This window comes from Helicoverpa armigera, chromosome 26 (assembly GCF_030705265.1).
Source record: "Helicoverpa armigera isolate CAAS_96S chromosome 26, ASM3070526v1, whole genome shotgun sequence".
NCBI classification, from domain to species: domain Eukaryota; kingdom Metazoa; phylum Arthropoda; class Insecta; order Lepidoptera; family Noctuidae; genus Helicoverpa; species Helicoverpa armigera.
The window spans coordinates 2614882-2641506 of NC_087145.1; the positions used below are offsets into that span (position 1 = coordinate 2614882).

Below are 26625 nucleotides of genomic sequence, written 5' to 3' on the forward strand. Positions count from 1 at the left end.
TTTCGGATGGCACGTTAAACTGTAGGTCCCGGCTGTCATTGAACATCCTTGGCAGTCGTAACGGGTAGTCAGAAGCCAGTAAGTCTGACACCAGTCTAACCAAGGGGTATCGGGTTGCCCGGGTTACTGGGTTGAGGAGGTCAGATAGGCAGTCGCTTCTTGTAAAGCACTGGTACTCAGCTGAATCCGGTTAGACTGGACGCCGACCCCAACATGATTGGGAAAAGGCTCGGAGGATGGACTATCATCATCTACTGCCGTTCAAAAATTCTCATCGTTTAAAAATTTTTGTTTCATTATGTATTTTATTTCTTTCATCTGATCTTTAGTAGGTATTAAATAGTGTCTGTCTTTATTAAAATTAATCTTCTGCGATTTGGCACAGCTTGTATCTTTCTAACCTTTGAACAGAGTTACTTAGATACGATTAATTCTGTCTAGTGTTCGGAGTATCCGGCATAAATAGTGTTTTTATTGCTATTGCCGACATTTATTATCTTATCATACAAAATGCATGTAGGATAACTGAATTTAAAAAGTGTATTATCTTTTATGAAATGCTTTTCTCTTTGTGTGTGTGTGTTAACACATAATTATTATAAGAAGTTTTTTTTCTGACGTTGGGTTTTTTTCATAGTTTCAATATATCACAGAAATAGTACCTACCTAATGTTAATTTTATAGTAGTTTTATCTCTACAAATGCTGGACTTCCTGGGATATTTTTAAGTTTAATTAAGTCGTGACTCTAATCTAATATTTATTTTACCTAATTCAGTATGTTCCTACATAGGTAGTATATACAGCAAAGTCATGCTATCTTCAGCATGTTCAAAGGAGACCATCTCAACTTCCGCACTCAAAGGTTATAATTACATAATTAAGCACAGACCTCCCACCGACCATATTTAACCAACCCGTCAATATTGGCGCAATAAAACCCTCTATCTTCGATGCAAATCCCTGAATTATCATTGTTTATGTTAGTGCATCAGTCAGCATAGCGCTAAGAAAATGCGATTAAGACATTATCTGCTTAGTACTATCCGCGCCCGAGCAGGACAGAGCACAAATACACCCGCATATAATTTGTACGGAAATAACTTTCCGTGCGACAGAGACGGCGCGATTGAAATGTCAGGATCGACGGGCGCATAATGAGAAAACTGTTGTCTCTTTCTCTCTAGACGTTTTACAATCGTTTATTGTCATGTTACTGTCTCGTTTCGACGGGCGAGATTGAGATGAAATCGCCGTCGGCGCGTTTCGTCCGTGTCCACCCGCTATTAATATTCTATATCGGTTTGTACCGCAGCCGCGGCGGACGTTACCCGCGTAACTTTTTATTTCCCGATTTATTTTGACAATCGTTTTTATTTTTCTAAATTAAAAACATTGACATTCGGTACGAGGATTTGTGTGCAAGTGATTGATTTTATTATATTCTGTTGTGACCAAAAATTGTTTATTTAACTGAAGATTGACAAGTGAGCATGTGTTGTGCCCGTATTTATTATTATGCGAATGGATTGCTTTTGCTACCGGCGATATAGTTTGACACAAGATGACCTGAACAATTAAGATATCAACTGTAAGTAATAATTTATACTTATTAATTAAAAAAAAAAACGGATCGAATTATAAAACTTTTAGTAGTTATTTAAAAAGTCTCAATTAGTATTTGACCGGTGACATTTAAATAAAATTCAGTTTATTTTGAAACTTTGCGAGTTGTTAGTGTAAGTTTAGAACATGTGGGCAGAGAAGTATTTTGTACCTGACTCTTTGAGAATGAAGGGGCTGACTTTTTGTATGTTTAAAAACAAAGAAGTGCCGGGTCGGCGGGGTGTCGTCCGGTGTTGCAGTGCAGTCACGTTTTTAGTCTTTCCCGGGAATTGCTGGGATTTTTATTTATCACCCGACGACCGTCGCCAAGTGGTGCTTGCATTTTTTATTAATATGAGAAATTTTGTATTCCAAGTACAGACATTTTCTGAGAATTGCATCGGATACGGATTAGCATATTCCTGACATAGTTGAACTAAAAACAAAACTTTGTTGTTTTGTACCGGCTTGTATTTTTACATTACAATTTTTATGGCATATAAAATAATGTATTTGAAACATTGTAACTGCAATGATACCCTCATTTTTGTGGCTGTAAAACATAACCGTAATACTTGTAGGTATTTCCTGAAGTGATAAGCAATTGTAGGTAACAAAGTTGTTTTTACACCCACTTGTCGAAAAGTTTATTATACATTAACCCCATAAAATAGAACTTAACCACAATGACAGGTCTATTACCATCCACCTGCATCACCCTAATTTTATTTGGGGTCGGCGCAGCATGTTTCTTCTTAAATACTCTTCTATCTGCCGTCAACTCACAAGTAACATAAAATATTACTATCGGCTACTTATAATACTATTCCTATGTATTGTAAGCTGTGAAGTCACTTCACATAAAATAAGTAAATAGACAAAAATGGCGAACCAAAATATAAACATGGGTATTTTTTGGTTATTTTTGCAATTTTCGCAACGGTAGCTCTAAAGAAGTTCATAAAACTCTAATTACAGCAATAACATAAACTTAATTATGAGCAGTATTACAATTTAGCTTCAGTAATTATTATTTTATTCGTTTTCATGTTGTAATTATGAAAATTTAAATTAAAAACATACATGAAAAGATGTTCTAAGTAAAGTAGATTCTATTAAACAGGTCCCTTATTAACTTTCTTATATGCAGCTTCTGTATTTAATACTGCAAATTAAGTTTATTTAAGCATTTATTATTACTTAAGCACATACGCATATTTAAGCTCTAACCGCAGAACTTAAAATTAAACTTTATAAAGCATTTTCTTTGCAATAAACAAATTAACATTAAATATTTTTTATATTAGGATATCATGTGTTTATACGAAATATAATAATATTTACAACGTTTTGTAGCAGCTTAATATTGAATTAATAACCAGACTCTGGATAGTGGGAGAGTAGATAATTATTTAAGCTATACCAATGCCGCTTTTCAATTGTTTAATTTCGAATAGCCTGCATCTTTGTGAGACGTCTTATTCTCTATCTTTAGAAAAATAGCTGATCCTCGCAATCTAACTATTTCCCGCGCATGGGTAAAAAATAGGCTAAGATGTCCTTTCTTAGGCTCTAAACTGTATACCAACCGTTACCGTTACAGCCTTTTTATCGTCCCACTGCTGGGCAAAGGCCTCCTCTCACGTGGAGAAGGATACTGTATACCAAACTTCTTTCCGCAGCTTTGGCGTGAAAGAGCGACAGACATACAAAATTACTTTTACCTTTAAATAATAGTAAGAAATTAAGTATAAATAAGAATAGTTGTCTTGACTAATGATTAAGGTATCTTTGTGATTCACAAGGCAGTCCTGAACCAGCTAGTTACGCGTATTATAAATGTTGATGAAGCTGTAATTTGATTCTCAACGCTTCTCTTGAAAAGCGAATAGCACCTATTCGTATTATCCTAACTTATATTGTTAATGTCTGTCTGTTGTCACGCCAAAAGTAGTGAACAGATTTCAATGTAATTGGGTTTTTATTCGGGTGCGGGAAGAGCTGGGAATAGGTAGAGGTGAAACAGCCGAGGAATAGCTAGGTATGAATGTAACCTATGTAGAATATATGTAGTTGGGTATTAATCTTAAAGGATTTATAATTCTTATTATCATAACATACAAGTAAAAGTACCTATTGAAAGTCATGAGGAACATGATACTGTTGCAAAATAAAATCATGAAATTAACCACAATATAATTAATATACACAATGCAACTTAATTTACCAAGAGTTAAGAACAATTCTCATCAAACAATAATTTTATTCATAGCCAAAGCACCTCTATTGTTATCAAAAACGCAATTAACTTCAATAAAACAGTACAGTCAGCCACATAATACTGCAAAACAGTAAGATTTCACCATTAATAACTTCATAATGCTCACATTTCACGAGCACTGGCGGACTTGCACGAACATTCCCGAACGGCCCCGACGACCTGCGTCTGATCACGACTATGCGAGATAGAGTAATGATTTGTTTGCTTACAATCGATTCTTTAGATGAGCTATGGATATGAGAAATGTAAGATAGTTAATGATGTAATTGCTACGGAATTATGAGCGAATCGAATTAATTTACGATAAAGGTTCTTGGAAGTGCTTTTTGATGAAAGGCAACATGTAGCTTTGGATTCTTGAGAATATCCACTCTTTACAGATTGAACTATCGGCCTATAGTTCGAGCGATGTTTAACAGTTTATTCGAAGGCAATCATGATCTTTTGAGTCGCTCTGATACCTCAGTTCTGTCTGTCAGTGTATAGCGATCACTTTCTAAAGCCTTTTCTATTTTTTTAGATTCTTGTAATCTTCCTTAGTTTTCACTTCAATCACGTCCTTTTCACAATGCCTTAATCCACAGGAATTTAATAGCAAGCCTATCGTCTTTTCTGTTAAAATCATTATCTTCATCGCCTCAACACAACGAATTATTGATTGTTATTTGAGTAAAAACTATTTTAATCTCTCCAATTACATTTAAAATGGTTTCTAACTCTACGAATATTACCATAATAGTTATCCAATAAGCTGAAACATTACAAGTCATTATGGATTCCTTCGTGCGCGTCCGTAACAATTATTGGTGTATCTATCGACTCGCGCGCATCGGTCGTCGACATGCCTCCGCTCTATCGATCTCGGATCTCGTTGATTAAGCTATTACCGAAACTACACGTTTCCTCATCTACGAATGCCCTGCGGCGCCACTTGCGGTTTTTTTGTTTCCCATAAATCATATCCGTTATACGAATCTTCTATCATTTTGTATCGTTATTTTGTTTTTTGTAATCGATGGATTTTTCCTTTATGATTGGTGTTTAAGTAAATTGGTATGGTCGTAATGTTGATTGATTTTTACATTATTCGATATAGCCAAGAATCCAAAGATCGGATTGATGATTACCTGTCATACAGTAAAGTCTTGTTTCTAGCATCAATAATGATAAGTAGATACGGAGATACAAATAATAAATAGGCATAGTTTGTTATTTTAGATTCAAATGCAGAATCAAAATCAATAAAATGTGTGAGAAATGAAATTCAAGTTGAATCGATACACTTGAGAAAATTGATGCTTATAAGCAAAGAATTGAAATAATATGGGAATTGGAAAGCGAGCGACTAGCGGATATTGCTACTAGCAGAGGTATTTTTCAGTTTGTAAAATAGGTTGATGCTAATACTACTATCGAGGCCAATTTTGGCACTATTGTCTTAAAGAAAGCTATATTATAGCCTAAGAATCTACGTAATTTATAGATACCCATTACAAGTGACGGCGTGTAAGATGTTAGTAATTTCTGAGAATAATATTAAGACTTTTATAAAACATTTAAGATCTAATAAAGTTTTATTAAGCCTGTGAATTATGTTTAAGGTCTTTTTAATAACGTCATTAATTATTCTTGAAGATGTTATCTTGAATACGGAGTCTATGGCAGCGACTAAAGAAATTCTTACTTATTTTTATGTTTAATGTCTATTCTGTTTGTCAGTTCGCGATAAACTCAAAGCCACTGACTGAAATCATCTTGCCATTACCCAAATTTTCACAAGTAACATTCTTTCCAGCCGTATCTTCTTTCACACTTCGTTTCTTTGGTCTTCCTCTTCTTCTCTCGATTCTCATTAATGCTCAAGACCTTCAAAATCAAAAAGTAAAAGAACTCTGGAAGACAGCAGGTTTTGAATGTCAAAATTACATGAGGCCTCCCCAAAAAACTCCAGTCCTTCACCAATTTCTAAGTATATTTGCTGGGAAGAACAATTGACGTAACTTACTTCTCACCAAATTCTTCTAAAATATGTTCCTCTAATGATTCTCTTAAAACCTGCAAAAGTTTTATCTCTGAACCATTTTCCTTAGGTCTGCATCTTATCTTATAAAGATCATCTTGAACTGCCAGCGAACGAATTTATTTATACCAAAGACAATAAAGTTAAATAACTATTTGGTCTCCTGGAGTTACCTCTGCCATGTTTAAGTTTTTGTTGCGATTATACTTATCTTAAAGTTTATGTTATTTCATATTCTTATTCTTAGCTTTTGTGTACTAGGTATTTTATATGAATTTATTGTGTCGTGCAGTTTATATTCTGGAGACTTTGTTGCACCATTTCTTCTTCCCAGCTAAAATGCTTAGGAAGTGGTGTAGGGTGGGCATTTTGGGGGCTGTCGTTTGTAAATGTTGACGTTCAAAATGTGCTGTTTTGCGGCCAAGTTTGAATAAATGATTTTAAGTAAATAAAAGTATACTGTTTTTATTTTTAATAGATATCGATTTTTTGGAGGTATTTTTTTATTATTATTTAGATAGTCCTTAGTGTATACTTAAATATTTGTCCATAGTAAACGTCGATTTTTCCAAACAAAGTGCAATAAACTCTCACGATACACTGGACGATGAAATAAAATAAAAAAACGTACCCCTCGTGGTGTAATTTCGCTGATATCGTTAAGTCGTTTAGTTATTTGGCCCGGGCTATCTCGGGAACTGGTTGGGGCAACCCGGGTCAACCGCGGTCACGGCCTTAGATGAAGACATTCGGGTTCCAATACAGCAGAGGTATGGAGCCGCTTGTTATTACTTTGTTTTTTTATTTTTGGAATTAATAAAGGACTAGGTATTACCACGTGAAAAAATCTAGAGCTTTTAAATTGAAAAATATTGAAATCGCTATGTATTATTGTCGATAATTTCTTATCTTAACTTTATTAATTGATATTTACACTTTTAAAAAAAATACAGTAGATATGTAAATGTATTTATTTTCAATTTTTATTTGTAACAGTATATGCTTATAATTAAGTGATAATCGATAAGAAAAATATTTTTAAAAATAACTTAACCAATTGTCAAGTATGTCAACAATAAAAATAAATAATTTAAGTCAACAAACGAACAGTAAACTCCTAATTTTATTATTTAATTAGCGTGTAAGTGAGAAGTTTTCTATTTAAAAAACTTGTCTACTGATTTTATTGATAGTAAACAAACATGAGACGGTATTTTTATTTATAGATAAAGAAATAAAGAAAGTTATGAATTGAAGCTGCTAATTTTAGGAAGATATTGTAATTTAATTGATGGTGTTAATTAGGTAAATAGGAAGTTTTGGTGACATTTGACACGTTTATATACTGTATTTTTTTTCATTGTTTAAGTAACATTTATCCATATTGAATGCTCAATATTTACTTTGATCTCTTAATGTTTGTTATATGAAAGTACATACCTACATGAACTCAATTTTAGAGCTGTATACTTTTAAAAAATAGATTTTCAACTATTAAGAATTTATAGTTGAAAAAGATTCTCAGTAAATTATTAAAAGCACAGAACAATCTCCACAGATTTCCAGCCAGCAAAACATTATAAGAACATAATAAAATTGATGACCCATCAAAACCATTATTACAAGCCTAAGCTTCACTCAAATAATACCATACAATGACCACTCCAAACAGAACCTAATCACAAAAAATGGCGAATAATCACTACATTTGGCGCACATCCCAGTTATTTACAATCAATCGCCTGCGCAAGACCGTGACACGACCAGAAAATACAGCCACAAAATATTTGTACAGTCAGCGTAGATAGTAATAAACACACAGAAGCGAGACGAATCATCGCGTTCACTAAATAAAAATTTTCGAACGAACCCACAAAAAATACGAAAGAACCCATCGAAAGAGCCATCTCTTCTGGGCAGAACTAATTGGCGTTCGTTGGTTTATAAGTTAAAAAAGTTATTTGTTAAACTCGTAACACTATTTTGATGTCCGAAGAAGGAACGTGAGGTTTCCGACAAAAAATGATGGTAGTGACCGCTGTAGTCTCTTTGATATACGGATTGAACAAATATTTTTGATCCAGTGCCGTGATTGTTGTTTTTTTTTGTACAATAGTAGATGTAACGAGATAGAAATTAACTTTCTTCTATCAAAATTTGTGTAAGAATAGTTCATTCAAATAACTGTTGTAATATAATAAGCCAATATTAACAATGATATAAAAATTGGCATTGAAATACACTTGCAAAATATAACAGTAAAAACTTGACAAGTATCTGATGAGGGAGAAGCGGCGTGTGTCGATCAAGTAATAAAGTTATAACTATTGCATGTTAGATATACATGATACGAAGCGCAGTTAGACAAAACACCTGTATTCCTCGCCTACCTACCCACTTATAAATATGTAACCCCATTGTCCTCACAAAGAGATCTATCCGTGGACTTGCTAACAAGGGGAGCTTTCGGAAAAAAAGTCAAGAGATCCGAATGCGCACCAGATTTGTTCCCGAACAATGGCCCTGAAGACGGTCAGGTAGAATAAATTCCCTTTGTTGACTACCATTAGGATTGTAATGTTCGAGGATTTTTCGAACTAATAAAATTCGGTGAACGCTAAATTTTTTTTCGTCAGTATTTGTTAGCTTGACTGTACTTTTTGTACCGTCCAATTTCTCAATTTCAAATCTAAAGGTGAATCATTGAAATTGGATATCGTTACTGCTATAACAGCTATTGGTATAAACGTTGAAAAAAAGAGAAAAGTTTAAACAACCGAAGAACACACATCACATTCACATCTTGATCAAATTCCGAATAATCAGCTATCGAAATTATAAAAAAAAGTATCCTGCTCGCCGGTCGGGCCGTTAAAATTAATGACATTTCTTTCACTATGGTCGAGAACAGTGTCGGTTACCTTGCTTCTACCTGCTAGTGATGTGTCTATTTAGACATCAAAATACACTTTTTTGTTCTCCCATATCTGTGAAACTACGTTCCCGAAACACAAAACATTCATTGTTGAGGTACTTTTAATGATTTTCGGCACATTTGAGGGGTCGTAACTTTGAAATTCTGCGAACCCACGTGGTCTATTTAGTAGAAAAAAGTTAAAGGTGCGTTTCTGTCAAATGAGGTGTTATTTACGATTTTGTGCAAAACGTGAGGGTTTCAATGAAAATGATACTTTAAGGTTTTATGTAGAGTGTTGTGAGATGTAAACTGGACTTCTGGGTGACTTGCTATTAGAGTTTTACGCGTGTTTCGTGTCCAAAAAGCAGTGTTTGTACTTATATTTTTTCTAAGAATATATTATTATGCTTAATTCTCTCAAGATTGTATTGACGGTGAGTTGGGAGAAATAAATCCCACGTAGGATGTTTATTTGGTCTGAGGACTACATGAGATTTGATTCCAAAATCTTCCAGGTCAAAAATAAATGCATATTAAATGCTGTTATCATCTCAATTTACTATTAGGAATGTACTACGACTTTTTAAGAACCACTTAACTAGCCCAACACCAACCCTCAACCAACAAATCCAAGTCTTAACATTATCTCAACTCAAGCACAGGAAATCATATAAACCACGTATTAAACAATCAAGCAATGCTGTATGTATAAGTATTATCTTATCAGACGGACAGACAGGATGCCCGCGTTAGCTCCCAACTGACTGACAGACAAATCCTGGAGCAAACACTTGTTAACGATGAATAAACTTGATTGCTTCATGTTATGAAGGCAACTTGATATGGGTTGACAATTGTTCTGTTAGGGGAGAAATAATAAAAGAAGGTATAAGGATTTTTGTAGAAAAGATTGAAGATATAATAGGAGAAGACAAAATAAAAGGAACTGAATAGGAAGATTCCTTAAGTAAAAATGATTGAAAAGTTAAAATTCCTTAAAAGCTTGTGTTAAATCGCTCTTTTACTGTTGGCATGCCAAAAGAAAGTAATTAAAAAGGTACTTTTCCTACCACAATGAAAGTTTGTCGTTGAGTTTGTCAACATACGACTTTATTCCGTCTGCATGTTTGTGACTCTCACGCTAAAATTACTGTACGGATTTTGGCAGTAATATAGCTTACACATCAGAAATCATATAGGGTAATTTTTATCTGTCTTCTTGAAAGCACAATTTGAACTAGAAACTTTATCTAGTGTGAAATTGAATTATTAGTTGCAGTTACATATCATAATTGTATGCTAGGGCTATAATTATCATACATTAATCTTAAAATCATAGATAGTCTGTTGATTTGAGATAACATCTTTGTATTGAGTGACGTACAGGAAATTAATATAACTGGTTATTTTGGTCTAAATGCATTTGGTCTTTGAGGCCGAAATATTAGTCTATCTTTGAAACTTGATTAAGTGGTTTTCATGATCATGATACCTACAATTATTTTGGCTATCTGATCTAGACGCCTGGAATTAATATTATTGGTTGAAATGTATTCTTGTAATAGTGCAAATTATACGCCCATTAATGGCTAGATTTAGACCAGGAGTCAATTTACAATGATTTTGTTGATTGATCCAATTTTCTTCTTCTTATCGAGTAAGCTGCAGGATTTGCAATCTAACAAGCCCCAGTATTCAACAGGGCGCTCTTTAACATAGAATTTTAATAACTACTGCTACACCAACTTCCAGATTCCGTTGTTAAAGTTGATAGATCGATTTCGGCCTGAACCGGGAATTGAACCCCAGACATGCTTTTCACAGTACCCCAACCGACAGGACACTGATTTTCACAGTAGAAGCACACATTGAAAAGGACACAAGTTACTTGAAAAATAGTACCTAACCAATATAAAAAAATGCAATTGTTTCTCATCTATTCCCCAACAGAAGCTTCTCAAATCTCCTTACAAACCCAGTAGGACCAGCAAACGCATTACTTCGTCTCGTAGGTGATAATGACAGTTTGCTCCGCCATTTAACATGGCGGTGTGAGCTACTGCGCGAGCGCACCTCGCTCCAATATTGTTTCACTGTGTTTGGACATTATTATCTTCAGTTGGTTTAGGCGCGTGAGTTTTGGATTATGTTGGTAGTTTTCGAAAAACAAGTTCTGGTGAACAATCAGATAATGTTGTTTGTTTGTTGGGATTTTTTGGTATATGGTGTTCACTTTTCCTGCAAGAGAAGAAAATATTCAGCCATCTTATTTTGACACAACTTTAACTTTTGATTTCCTTTTTTGATTTATTTCTTCAAATTGCTCCTTATCATTATTATTTCCTATCAAAGTGTATTCCTCAAGATTTTCATTAGATGATACATTAATTTACGGATCTCAATTTCATCAGTATTTCTATCGTGCCTCGTATAAGCATAAACCCGTCCCCAAAACGAGAATCAGATTTCTTCCTCAACCAAACAGTTTAACAACCAATAAATTGGCAAACAATAAACACATAGTAATACTCTACTCTAATAAAACCACAATATCTAGGATAACCAGTAAAACGCGCAAAGTACTAATAAGCAGTTAAGTCAGAACCAGTTTAGACAGGAATGCAAGTGGGCGTTCGGTTCGATTCCCCGGCCGGACACTATTGTGACGTAACGCCATAGATTGGTTTGTTTACGGTAAAGTGGACCAGAGATAGATAGAAGTTGTTTATGAGACATGAGCCAGCGATGGCGTTTGAATTGTCTATGATATTGTAGGGCTGAGTGTCTATGGAATTGAGTGCGGTTGTGTTGGGAAGAAATTGATATCTTTTCTTGTATCAATGTTTTAGTTTTTTCATTCCTCTTCAATATTTTTTAAATTCCCCATTCAGGTACTGAAAAATATAACTAAAAGACTTCACTAGAAAGCCTTTCTTCATAAAATATTGCTACCTTTTATGACAAAACCAACGAAGCAAACTTTTATTCTCAATACTATCACTCTAAACCAAATTAATGTCTCAAGCTTTCCAATCCCTATTTAACAATATACCTAAGCACACAAAATCTAATCAAAATCTCCGCCTGACAAATTCAAATTACCCAATCAAACAGTGCCCGCACTAAAATCCCCAACTTTACTACCAATCCCCAACTTAAGACTATCTAGACAGCGCAACTAAATCGAATTTCTATCAGCAATTAAGCCTTCGCAATCAAAAACTAACATAAATATGGTGTCTGAGAGCAGTATTTTACGATTTAATATATAAGCTATAAACACAAAAGCTATAATTAATGGTAAAGCCCTCGGCCTATTGGTAACGAGGCGAGAAACTGGTGGGATCGTTTGGTCCAGGTGGACTACATAAAACTATCTGGACCTATTTTTATCGAGCCGTAATTTAGGACTTTGGTATTCGTAAGCTTAGTATAGCCGACTGTTGAAAGGGTATTCTAAAGTGCATTCGTGCATTCGGGAATAAAAGGTATTTATATAAAGCAAAGAAAATATGTATCAATATGTAAATACAAAAATAATATATAAAATTTCTTCCTAGAAGAAGAAATAATCAGTTCTTTAAAAATTACATGGCTTCTGCAGAAATACAAAAAATAAACAATTATGCTCCTGTTTATTATAATCTGACATTTTTTACCGACCTCCCGAAAAGGAGGAGATTTTTTATTCTATAACAATGTTAATCACTTTTTCATAAACGAAAAATGAACAACAAAAAGCGAAATAAAACTTGAAATCTTCATGCCAACTATTTGCAGTAATACAGGTATTTGAACAAATAGACACAGATTAAACATATTTAATCCCAAATAGAAGAATTGTTTGAACAAGTGGCACTACTTGAAGTATGGTGAATTCTAACCCATTGTCCCCTAATACTCTATGAAAGGTAGATGACAGCTTAAATGGATACTATAACAATGGGAAGTGAGGATTTGTGAAAATTATAACTTTTAATATTTGAATAGAAAGGTGCTCAGAAATTGACAAGGGACCCCCTTTTTTTTGGAACCACGCGTCCTTTATTTTTTTGTTTGTCGTGTCTGTTCTTTCATTGGTCTGTGGCTGTGCGTTGTACTTGAAAACTTGTGTTATTTATTTTGATTCTAACTTCATCTTCTGCTGATAAAAACTGCTGTTCCTTAGGAATGCAGACTCTGAAATTGCGTTTTTGGAGCTAGTCGTTTGTTCGTCATAATTATGTTGTTGAGAAAATTGTACAAACTTTACTTTGACCACTATAATATACTACAATATACAAGGTATTAAGTATGCATTTCTCAATACTTGTAGGTGTATATTTCACACTAGTTATGCTATCCAGAAGATACTAAAACAGTGTTACTTCTATATACGGAGTTTGTGGGCCGTTTGTCTGATTTGTATTAGGTACTGCAATATTGTACAATTCAATTACGAAATGTGAGTCATGTTTTATTAGAAGTAACTACAAGTTAGTAAACTATTGAATTCAATAGTGTTCCGAAAATACATTTGACAATTAAATGCATTTGATTCACTCATCGGAAATATTTCAATAATCCTACTATTACTATGAATGCAAAAGTAATTCTATCTATCGTGTTTTCATGCCTAAACTACTGTATCGATTTAAATGAAAATTGGTACCCAGAGAGCCTAAAGCCTGAGAAAGGACATAGCTTACTTTTTATCAGATATTCCTTCGCGACGCAAGCAAAACCACGCTGAAAACCTAGGTTATACAAAACCGTGTTAACTGTGTCAACAATAAAATTTCGGTTCAACAATCAATTTTCCAGCTAAATCAATTACAATCCATGGCAATTTCAAGCGAATACAAACACTAGTCCTATGTTAAAACGCGTGAATGGCACTTCTCTTCTCTTTGAAATGTCCACAAGCAAAATCAATCAGTTACAACCCCGTACCATGTCCCTTCAACTTCCTGTATATAAATAGAAAATACTCGTAAGAGTACCTACAAACTGCAAACTAAAATGTCAGCCGATAGTTGACAAAAAACAAAAAAAATCTTTACTCCAATCGCAGTTTTTATTCGGTCTCATCTCCCGAGCCTTTTCCCAGGTATGTTGGCGTCGGCTACCAGTTTAACAAGATGCAGCTGAGTACCAGTGTTTTACAAGGAGCGACTGTCTATCTGACCTTCTCAACTCAGGTTTTCAGTCGATACCGGCTAAATACCTGATCTAGGCAATGCACGTACGACCATTCATCTTCATACTGATTTATGAGCCCAAGCAAACTATCGGCCGACTAAAAGTTTGCCATGTGTGCTTACTCTAAGGGCATCAGTTTTGAACTAAGTTACACCTACATATCAATTAGTGTGACTTACACCATTTATGCATCCATTTTACCCAGATCTCCCCTTCGTACGAAAGGACCAAGCAATAAGGACCACTTAATATTAGTTTAGGACCAGCTAAATCTAAATAGTGGGGTTTACTTACAATATCTCACTGTAATACTAAAACTGATTCTTGGAAAATGGTTTTAAGTATATCCAATATTGACTGAGCGAGGCCGGGAGGCGAACAGTAGCTTATTGGTATTTTGGATTCTGGTTCTAGTAAATATTGGTTCTAACCAGTTTTTGACCGTATATGGTTGATCGTTTTTCTTAGGATTTGTTGAAGATTCTCTTAGCTTAGAAGCATGTTTGAAATATTGGTATATTTTGTACTATAGTGATGTGGCAATAATATATAAGTAGCTATCGAATTGTCGATGTTTTATAGTAATTGGTCATGGCGGTTTTGAATTGTCAAGGCATTCACATAAGTGCTTCGCTAATGTCAGTAACTGGTAAAAAATTGTGGACAAAATTATTATTTCAAATGTCGAATATAATTTGATTCAATACCAAATATCAGCAATTTGTCATGTTGACAATATAATTAGTTAAATTGACTAAAAACTTTGTTTCAACTCTAGACTGACGAAGTAGATATAAAAAATAAAGCAGGTACTAAATTACATAAATTCACTACTATTCAAACAAACGCATGTATCTATCTTTCTAAGGAAAGATGATCAGCAGAGATGACAAGGTAAAACAAATGTTGTTTTAAGTTAAACTCCTGCGCACCTATGCAAATAGGGCTCCCACTAAATTAATGTCAACATAAGACTGCTCTTAACCGAGTATACTGAACTCTTTCACTATGTATTAATCCATTGAAAGTTGTTCAAATAACGAGAGAAATAATTTGGATTCCAAGGTAGCAATGTAATGTGAATTTATGATATTCCCCATCATCGTAAAGTTTGCTCTACAAAAGCTTCCAGGTAGTTATACAGGTTGACGTAGGGTTGTCAAAAAATTTAAACAAACTCAAACTGTATACAACACTAAGAAGATTCTAAAATACCTACTAAGAAATAATAGTTGTAGTAGGAACCTAAAATTTTTTATTTTATTAAAATAATCATTTTTTTTTGTTAATTAACTGATTAGTAGCATTCTCAATACCATAACAAAAATATCGATAACCTAAACACAAAACAGCACAACACTTACACAACAAAAATTGAAAAAAAAAAAAAATTATTTCAATACCTATTTAATATTAAACTAAACATTCCAAAAAATATTAAAATCCTCCCTGTACACAGCCCTGGATGCGCGCGCGCATACAGTAGGGTCAATATTGACGATGGCAGTAAGCTGCGACGACCCGTCACGCGCATGCGTGTGTCAACATTTGTGTCCCGTCCGCGATCATGCGCCTATGATACTTCTTTATGGCATGTTATGGGAATAATTCTCTATGGTTACGAAAAAAAGGAAAAGTCATGGTTCTTTTTGAATATCTTTACTTATATTTTAAATAGAATATGTCTGCCTGTCGGTTATGCTTTTGAATTGAAATGGTGGTATTTCATAATTTACTGAATCACTTCACACATTCCGTTTACACGAAGCCTTTTTAGTGGGATTGATGTAAAATAGTTCTCTAGAAGACGAGTTAAAACACGGGCAATAACTAAAGACTTATAATTCTACACACACACTAACAAAGCAATCATAGTGTTGACAAAGCTTAATAAATTATACTAAAAGTCGATAAAGACCGTATCATCGATAGTTTATGTCGAACATACACGAAGTTCCTTATAAGCAAGTCTTGTATGAATATAGTTGTGTGTCTGTGTGCGTTGTTACTTGTTATGTCTGAGGTTTGTGATAAAGTCGCCGCATGTGTCCGATCGGCGCGGGCGCAGCGTCTTCGAATAGTGTTGTTGCGATATCGATGAATAGGAATTGAGGTATCTAAGCTGCTTTATATAGGTAAAAAGATGTTGCTTTTTGTAAATAGTTGTAAGTCTAATATAAAAACATATTATTTGCTAGGTGATTAAGGGTTTTTGATGTGAATGTTTCTAATAATAAAGTTGATTGAATTATCTTGTGCGTAAAAGTTATAATAATTATGCATTTCTAATATCAATTGAAGGAAATACATATATCCAGAATCATTTTACCGCTACACCAAAATTAAAATATCACAATAAAGAGAATTCTAAGCACCAATTTACTTCATACAAAAGAACTAGTGCAGTACCGGTTACTTATCGATAAAAACCAGAAAACCCAGTCTCACTGATGATCTGGGCGTGGTACATTGGCCGTAACAAAACGAACCAACCAAAGTGTGTATATATGTATATATTTTTATTATTACGTGAAGAGTACGTGTAAGAGACATGCAATGTGCAATAGAGTAAGACGAATAGAGTAAGCAATAGAATATGACGTCACTAAGCTTGTGTTGGGGCGGCACTAAAAGTTTTTTCTAGAGAAGTAGGTGGAATATACTTAAGGGGTGAATTTTCTGTGTTTTTGCTGATATTTTTTGTGATAGCATCTAGTGTATTTAGCAAGTTATACCTACTAAAGTGCGTATACTCCATAAGTAATTTAATATGCAGTATTAAATAATCTTGAGGAATCACTTTCAAAATCAAATTACCATTATTGAGAAATTTTATTGGAAGAAGTTATAGAAATGGTTCAATAAACGCAATAACTTAACTTACATTAAAAATGACATATAATATGATGCCGAAGACGATAATCCCTAAATATGTATATTGGAAAAGCTATTTCAAATAGCTGAAAATTTCTCACGTTTAATAGGAAATTTAATTTGAATTCTCGATTTCAAACCTGTAACTAACTACTAGTCTTAGTCATCATTTGAAATGAGTTTCATGATTTAATGCTAAGCCTGTAGCTTTTAGCATAACATTACATTGAAGAGTTATATTTTATTACTAGTTTATGCATAATTTAGTCATAGAAATTATCCATAAATCACTACGCAATTAAAGTAAGAAACCCACTTTCATCGCAGTTAGTTACTTAAATTACTTACATATCGACATTAAAGTATCTCGTCACTAATCCTCACTATCCTCAGCACAATCGCTAAGCTTTTATTTGTTTTATTTTTCCAAAGTAAACGTTAAAAATAGATTTTTTTAAGTTATCTAAGTAGTGACACCCGAATTGAGAACTCTCTTCTTCTTTCAACTCAATACTACAATGTGTCCCGGGGATAAGTGACCGCCCGAAATTTTTTGAATATTTGTACAAAATTAAGGATAATTTCATTTATATTTTTGAAAAAAATCATTAAAAAAATTTTATTGTCAGGCCTGTTAATAACAGGCTTTGCTCTTTTTTTTCAAATTTCAACTGACTGTATTTTTGCATTTGTTTGAAATAGCAGCAAACATTGTTGTGAGCTATTGTAGGAAATAACATGTAGTTTATTAATAAATTAAAAGAAAGTGATATTAAAAGGGGCATTTATTGGACTAATTTTGAAAAAACTTAAAAAAAGGCGTTATTTTCTTTGAATTTTTATTTTCTTTTTTTTTTAATAAATGTTTTATTACATTTTTGTTATGTTTGATAATTTTAATTGATAAACTATGATGTCGGCTAGTCAATAAAGAAAAAAGAATTTAAAAAGATGTAAAAACTTAGGAAATATCTTTAAAAAACTGCAGCACGTCACAGTATTTACTAAAAATCATTAAAAAAAAACCAATGGCGGTAAGTCCCAAATATAAAGGAAATTATCCTTAATTTTGTACAAATATTCAAAAAATTTCGGGCGGTCACTTATCCCCGGGACACATTGTATAATTTGCTTCACTTACTTGATACCACAGAATATTATCCAAATGGTGAGTCCAATAAATGACATAAAAACGAAAATACAAATAAAGAAAACAAATGACAGAAGAAAAAAACAAATCGAAAGCTCATATCGTGACCAAAACGTCGCATCGCTGTAACGCGCGCATCGTAATGATAGTGATGTGAACTCGGCTGTGTATAATTTAGTAAGAATTGAGTTATTAGTAGTCTCCAGATACCAGTCCCAGCACTGGTTTAATGCGCCCGGCCTTTCAACGTCTTAATGTGATTTTGATACGGTCAGATAGAAATTTGAGTACCACGTTAGATTCCAACTCAATTAAGATGTATTTTTTATGTTTTTCTGTGACGAAATTAACGGATCCAAGTGTGCTATAACGAGGTTCAAGTTTAAGCGTGGGCAGATATCGGAATTGTTGTGTTAAATATGTTTCAATAAACGTCTTTCTTTTTATGATTTCGATTTATTGTGTGTTGCGCAAGATTTTTTTGGATAATGCGTTCTGATTGTTTTGAATAGCTCTCAGTTGTTTGCCCTTTAAGACTGTTCGGGTTCAAAAACCTTGTAAGAGTGGACTGCACTGGTAGACTATATGCATGATATAATACGGTTTACTTGCTCCTTCCACTTAAAGTTTATTTAGCGTGGAGATCAAAAGGTTAGGTATTAATATTATTTATGTAGATTACGAGGTATTATTTATAAGGTAAATATGACAAGATTTAGTTTGTGTAAAGTGTTTTGCATCCATATAAAGTCCTGGTGACTTTAGACGCAATGAGTCCGTACAAAATATTCTATTTTTGTTTCAAGGGAGCATAAAACTTGTACTCCACTTTTAATATACCATTTTTACAATTAATTGTCTTTGCATACTAACGTGACTTACGGGATGTAACCTTGAACTAATGGGGTTGGTACAGTCAAACTCCAAGTTCAAAGTTTTCAAGCCTTACATCAGATGCCTTACCCATACCCAAAGAGAATCGACTTAATTAAGTGTCACACCCGCTTTTTTAATACAGATGGTCTTATTATTCCCTTTTGGTCCTTCAAGCCGGATTGTGGGCGTAAGTTTGTCGCTTTCTTATGGTCCCCATGAATTGATTAGGGTGTTTTTTGTAGTGCATTGTAGGGTAATCACGGTATGTCTTTTATCATGGTTAATGATCACGGATTAACATGTTGTGATGATGTGATGGGATGGTGATGACGCAGCTCGTTTTTGAATTTTGATATCGAATATAATGGGGTTTTTGTGCAGTCGTTTTTTTTTTGGTGAAAGGGGTAATTATTATATGGTAGCTTTGTCATAGTTTTTGTTCGGATAATGTGATGCAAAGAATTTGAACATCAATTTTCTATTAGTTTAGTTTTCGTCTTACCTATATGGAAGTACATTAATATTATTGATTAGTCATCAAAAGTAATATACAGTATACATTACTTTATACTAGAAAACCAAAATTTAACTCATACTTTAACACTTTACAATCATGAATTAATCTATTTTCTGTATATCATCTTTAAAGGTCTCGTAGTCCTCACCAGAAGTACGTATCAACATCATTCAAGTGTTATCAAAGGAAATGAAACTATATTTATAAGTACTTAGGATACATTTTTAAAATAACAATAGCCATCTCCCGGGCCTATGCATTCCTTGTAACGGATGTTGGGTGATTAAGAAATAACTTATTATATATAACCCAGACATGCCCTGTCATGTTCTGTTTGTTAATTTAGAAGGCAACACTAATGACTAAGTGAGTTGCCTTTTCTTTATTGGGAAGTAATTAATTAATATTTTTACTCTTATAAAACTCCCAATTGAATAGATACGTCATTAAAATTCCGATATTTTTGAGATCTTATTCAAGGTCTGTCCCATCACTATTTATATTTTGAAGATAAAGGATGGTATTATGCAACGGTTGTTAACCCTTCGTTGCTACTCGTAAAAGTCTAGGGAAATTGTTTGGTCGTTAAACTTGGCTATTCCTATCTTTAAACCAGACCTGTTCCTACATCTGGCCACCAGACACAGACCGATTAACGCATTAAATATATCCTTTGAGTAATAATATCTATAGCACTAAGTATTCCAAAATGAAATCCGAATCAGAAAGCAGGACCGCGAAACGAGTCCTAACGAACTTAAATAATGTTTTTTTTATTCTTTTTCTATACTGGCAAGACAGCATGTCGGCGCACGAGTGTTGCTCGGGGCGATTTGGGCATTTTTTTTCTTCCATACGAGTTGCGTTCGCCCAAGCTTGTTCTTGCGGGTAATGGCTTCATTATACCATTCGGAATCTCTGGAAAGAAACTGAGGGCGGAGAGCAAAAACCTGAAGTGTAACTGTGTAGCTAGAGTGAGTTGCAAGTGTCTTTGAGAACAGTTGCTCTTTATACATGTTGATAAATATACTACAACAGACAAAGAAACATGATCCTGTATTCTTCATAATATATCGGGCAGAAGTGAACTAAAAAAACTATCTGGGGTTTTATAAAAGCTGTAGGTATTATAGAAAAAGTGTTGTTCCATATGTGACCGAGGAAGGACATTGAAGGAATTTTATTTCATCATGTATTTGTGTACTTGTGAATACACATAAACCTCAACAGCTATTGGAATATAATTATCCCATTTAGTAAATTGAGCTCTCAGTTGCAAATCCTCGTTCTTTCCTTACCTCAAGGCTTCCTTACTTTTAGGGAAACCTCGAAGGTTTAGTATCTGTATAATGATACACCAATCGGGATCGCTTCGGTAATCGTTCCTGAGTTATTACGCAATTACGTCTTCAGTTTCGTGTATTTTAAAACAGCTTTTGTGTTGTAATTTTTTAAGAGATGATTCGGTGATCGCGAGATCTTGAATTCCAGTGGCTTCTTAACTGGGAGCATAAAATTTCATTGATATAGGTATTGGGAATTCAATGTGCTCGATTTTTTTGACAGTTAAAGAGCAGATTTTAAGTGCGATCATATCTGGATAATAATATTGAAATGAAACCAACCACAAAACAGATACTTTATGCCCATTTGTGGAAAAAATGAAATTATAACAACTAGCAAAAAACATTAGGAAACCGAAACCGACTTAATTAATCGATGAAAATGTCCCCACACTGGTTTCACTCGCGGAGGTCCCAATTCGGTCTTATGTAATGACAGGTCCCTCGTAAATTCGTTGAAGGATTGCCATCGAATTTCTCATTTTAGTATCGAGCCTGAAGGTTGAGTTTTTATTTTTGCGCCTTGTAATTAGGCATGGAGCCTTCGCGTTACAGTTTCGGAGAATCGATAATTTGTTATCACTTAAGTGAAGCTGTGAGATGGGTCGCGAGTTGTGGATAATTGACGTTTGTATTAGATAATTTGCCATGTTATTTATTTACGTATGTAGCAAAGTAATGCTCATTATTTTTAATCAATTAATGTAACGATAAAATTATTTAACACACCCATAAAGTCATTAAAACTATGACTCACAATCATGATTCAATTTACAACCATTCATTCACGCGTAATAATTCATACAGAACTATTATGCCTCATGTTTAAGTATAAACAAAATGAGAACAAAAAGGATCACTCGAACGACTAAAGACAGATTTTTATTACAGATTACAGTGTAACTAACGACTGTTCGCAGTCTTTTATTCTTGGCGAACAAAAACAACATTAATCTGAGCACAACGTGGTGTTTATCTCTATTCAGCCATTGAAAAGGTGCAATAAATATAGTAAGCACACTACGAGCAATTGAAATGTATACTACTTAATAATCGCCGGCATGCAACGCCAGCACACGATCTCGCTCCGTGTGGCCGACTCGCTTACCCTACGATTTTATCGATACCCGAGAATTTTTATTTCCCATCACCTTTACCAATACCCATACAACTTTTATTCGAACAAAAATTCTATCGATATTTTTTACAATAACTTTCCCATCACTATTACGTTTGACGGCTTGAGATGTGGTTTTAGAAACCCAATAGGTTGATTAGGCATGATTGTTAGTCTTTCTTTTAATCATGTTGCTATTATTAAAGTTCTTGTTAACCCGACTATTATGAAATGTATTCGGAAATAAAAAAATACTCAACAATGGTACTATGAGATGAAGATTGAAATGTATTATCACTACGCTTTGCTTTGACTTTATAATATGGTAAAAGCATTTATATTTAGTAAATTATAAATTATATTTAATGGAAGGTTCGCTGTGTGTCAGAATCAAGTTGTCAATTTAAATGAACTTAAGACTGTAGGTGACAGTCTTAAATACAAAACTAGGAAATTAAGTCACATACAATAGTTAAAACACACTCAAAAATGCGAACAATACAATCGTTAAAAAGTATATCGGTCACATGTTTGTCTATAACCATTAAAAAAAAAACCTAAAAACCGCCACCTGAATGTCAATTTGACGTTTAAAATTCCGCGCTAGTGTCAATCCGAATGCAATTGATTCATTCGATAATCGAGTACCGTCACGTGTGGTCAGATCGTAATGTATCGATATGTCGCGCGGATAAGTCCGTTGACAACGCCACAACTAGTTGGTTCCCGCCATATTTACCATGTCCAACACTAGAGATTTATAATATAAAGTGCGCGTGCGCATATTGCGGTTTTATAGAGGTGGGACATGATTTAGTGTTTTGTAATTGAAGCTAGTAGTGATGTAGTGTATTTTAATTGTACGATTAATTATGTTCTTGTGGTGGTAAATGGAATTTCTATTATGGTAGCGTTTAGATTTGAAGGGTTAGGATTAAGTGGTTATTTTGTGGTTTAATTAGTTTATTTTTGGACCACCTTGTGTTACATAGAAGTAGGCCCTTTTTTTTTTTAGCGACGTAAAATCATCAAATGACCGCTGTGGGTTAGGGTTAGCAGCGGTGAGGGAGTGTCAGACTCTTACTGACTAAAATCGTCGTGTTCCGTCGTAGGCCTTCTATGTACCAGGGCCGCGGTATCTCTTTCGAACAACCCGCAGGTAGAAGTAGGCCTTAGATATGAAAATATCAGATATTATAACATAAACCAGGCCATGGTATTTCAACTCGACACTTCACTCATTACTTTATGCATACAATTACATATTAGGTACCTACTATTAAAACAGAAAAAAAACAAGCTATTTATCACAATAATTAACATGTAAACAAAGCGGCTACTGTACAAATACAAATTCCTCATATAATTACATTCATGTCTCTAGCCCGGGCTAGATTACAAGCATTTTTTATTCCCTAGCCGCGTAGTCGCCTAGTCGGCTTGTTCCCATTTACTCCAAACCCATTGTTTTCTCTTCAAAGTTTTCATACATTTCTTTAACTTGTATCAAAATTTTTTAGAACAAAATAAATACATAAATTAAAAAAAAACCTTCAAATTCCTTCCACATGGCTTCAAAAAATTGTGTGTAATATACACACAATGTTTTACACAACAGCGAAATATCAAAATTAAGTCTCTGTTCTTTAAATCTTTTGGAGCTAGGGGGAAGGATTTCATTTTTTGAACGAATGCAAAATCAAAATAAAAACATAAATAAATTCATCGCCGTCACCGTCTACTGGTAGCGTACCCAAAAGGCTGGCAGCATTGCCTCGTTGGATCGCCATGCAGATCCTTTCTCTGCGGTTTAAAATTCTTTTGATAGAATTGTTTTTCCGTTGGGAAGGAGTTTGTGGAGCGGGTAGGAACAAGCCGGCTAGTCGCCTAGGTGCCTAGTCGCCTAGGTCCCCTGTCGTATAGGCGCGATATTACCGCTAGATTCGCCGGATAACGAGTGCTATCAAGTTCCTGCTAAGATCTTAATCGGGAGATGTATTAGCGCGGTCCAAGGATGGTGGTGCAAGTTACAAACGACTGTGTTAAGTATGTTGAAAAATATGTTGAAAAATATGTTGAAAAATACTGATTATATTTTAACATCTTTACATGTGAATACTTGGGTAAAAAGACGTTTCTTTTATGTAATTGTTTTTTTTAATAGTTTTAATATTATGGAAATGCTTGTTTTAATTATCGCATCCTTTTGTGAGGAAGCTAAAAAACTGGTAGTAAAAATATCATATTCAATAATGTTGTGAAAATTTTACCTACATTAAACATATAAAATTTGTTATTTCAACGCAAAGAAAACCAGTAAAAAAATAAAATAAAAAGTTTAGTATAACTAAAAATCTCTAAAACTAAAACTTACTAAGTATTCTAACGCTCACGTCCCCGCTCTAACTAAACCCCACCACCGCACCTCGGTCGCACATACATGCATCTTTAAACACTTATAAAGCATTGTGTTGGCAGCTAATTAACCCAAGCAAGATTTATCGCGCTCACTCGCAACCATGATAAAAGATAAAAAGTCATTTATTCAAAGTAGGCTGAAAATCAGCTCTTTGACTTGACTTTTGAAGGTCAAATTGACCAAACGCCCGCCCTTCAGCACTTCCTAAATGTGTGTGCTGGGAAGAAGAAGTGGTGGAACGAATTCTCCAGGAACATAACAACATATGCCACTAAGATATAATACGTCCAAGACCGACTCCAAGGCCACGGCGGCTGTTCTCATATGTGGAGATCAGCCAGCTGCGCAGGACATATTATAGTGCACAAGCATTTGCGCAGACACAAGTGCACTCGCTATTCCTTCACGTTCATAGCCGATGCACGGGTGAATCATTCACCGACATCCAGACTACGGACTGCTTCCTGAAAGTTTATAAAACCCACAAAATAATTTCGGGCCGACCCGGGAATCGAACCCGAGACCTCAATCTAGACCAACGAGGCACTAAGACACTAAAATATAGTGCCAACAATGACCCACGCCGCTTTCTCAAAATCGATTTCATATCAGGCTTAATTGATATATGGAATGATTAAAAAATCGTTTTAATTGAACAGCCTGATCTTTCGTTACTAACGATACCGATTAAAAATGTATCGAGTTTCGATTATCTGTTTGATTGATTCGTTTTGTGTGATTGTTTGTTTTTTTTAGCTTGACCATTTTTTATGTTGAATACCATATTTTGACTTCTTAACAATTTTTCCTTCGTAAAATCATGTTTTTTTAAAAGATGCTGTAACTTGTTGGTTGAGTAGAAATCAAATCGATTACGATTCATTCTTTTTAATAAACACACTTCAATTATAACCAATGTTATTAAGAGATTCAATTAATGCGAGGCTCGTTAGAAAATATCAATTAATTGTTAGGCTTTTATTGAAATAACTCTTCATGTTTTCAATAATTATACATGTAACTTTCCAGAATATAATATTTAAACTAATATGGCAATATACCTAATGAAACCCATAGATACTTTTTTTAAAAATTTTAGTCGGACAAACCGTTTTTAAACTAGATAATGTTAAATCTTATATATTTTAAAACATAATTATGTCGTTAGCTCGCATTCAGTCTTCCATTAAAATGATAGCTATCTAAATCAAACAAAAACAGCAAAAAAATAATGCAATTCACATATCACTAACGATTGTCTTGATTGAGACTTCACAATTTTAAATAACAAACAAAACAAAACATACAATTTATTTCATCATTATTCCACAATTCGAGGTATCACGTACAAAAATCAACATCACTACCAAAAAGTACAGTAATCATTCGTTTCATGCACTAATAATCATTTCTGAACGCCAAAAAAAAAAACAAATTGGAACTGTCAAAAAATCACCCCCTCGTAAGGCTCGACGACTTTATAAGGCCGGTTGTACACTCGCGTTAAGGCGGGCTCACACTGAACCCGGCGGATAATTAAAGAGGCCAGTGGATGATAAATAACCGAGTGTCCGCGTTTTTACCGCAGATGTCATTATCTCGGCCGACTCTATCAGCCGTCACTCGATTACGCAGATGTGTGTGGAGTGGGTAATACCGCTGCAGTTTTGTGCATTTTGTTAATAAAACAAACTAGAAGTTAATAATATTGGCTTTTTTAATTTTTTTTGTTAAGTTTTTATAGAATTTATCGAGACTAAACCTTCCGTAGACAATTAAATGAACAAATACAGTCTTTAGAGACTAATATTTTGTTATAGTGTTTTTTTTTGTAATTCAACGTTGACACCGATTCTTTCTCGTAAGAATTATTGCTAAATTGTAGTATTTATATTATACGATTCTATTTTACTTGTACAACTTTGAAGAGACAATTTGTTTTCATGTAACTTTTCTATCATAATGCGTCAATAAAATTAATTTATTTATTTATACTTCATGTACTAAAGTATGTACGTAATATACTAAATTACATTGATAGTGCTAAGACAAGGCATTCTCTACCAGTTAACCATCGGGTTATTACTACCACAAAAACTATTAGACAAGTTTTAACAGCTCTATACAGTTCCCCTTCTACATCTTCAGCGTAGCGCATGAATAAATCGAAAGGTCCAAGTTGATGAGTGCGCGTGAGAGCTTTTTTGTCTCAACCGGTGCACACACTGCAAGGAAAAAAACTCGGGACAAATAATTATTATTGTGTTAAAAAAAATGTCCCTTAATTGTAACCGTTGTACGCTCGTTAATTTTAACGCGAATTATG

The 26625-nt window shown here is 34.1% G+C and overlaps 1 protein-coding gene across 7 annotated transcripts in view; it reads left to right on the forward strand.

The window, feature by feature from the left end:
• Nucleotides 1-1201: 1201 nt before the first annotated feature.
• LOC110373905 (zinc finger protein GLI4) overlaps nucleotides 1202-26625 on the forward strand; it is a 111307-nt gene continuing 85883 nt past the window's right edge. For 5 of the 7 annotated variants that reach the window (XM_064041824.1, XM_064041828.1, XM_064041825.1 and 2 more), the window contains exon 1: nucleotides 1202-1590. The gene's annotated coding sequence lies outside the window, so the exon portion shown is untranslated. The remainder of the gene's footprint in view (nucleotides 1591-26625) is intronic. The other 2 variants (XM_064041827.1, XM_064041829.1) reach the window with 1 other exon arrangement.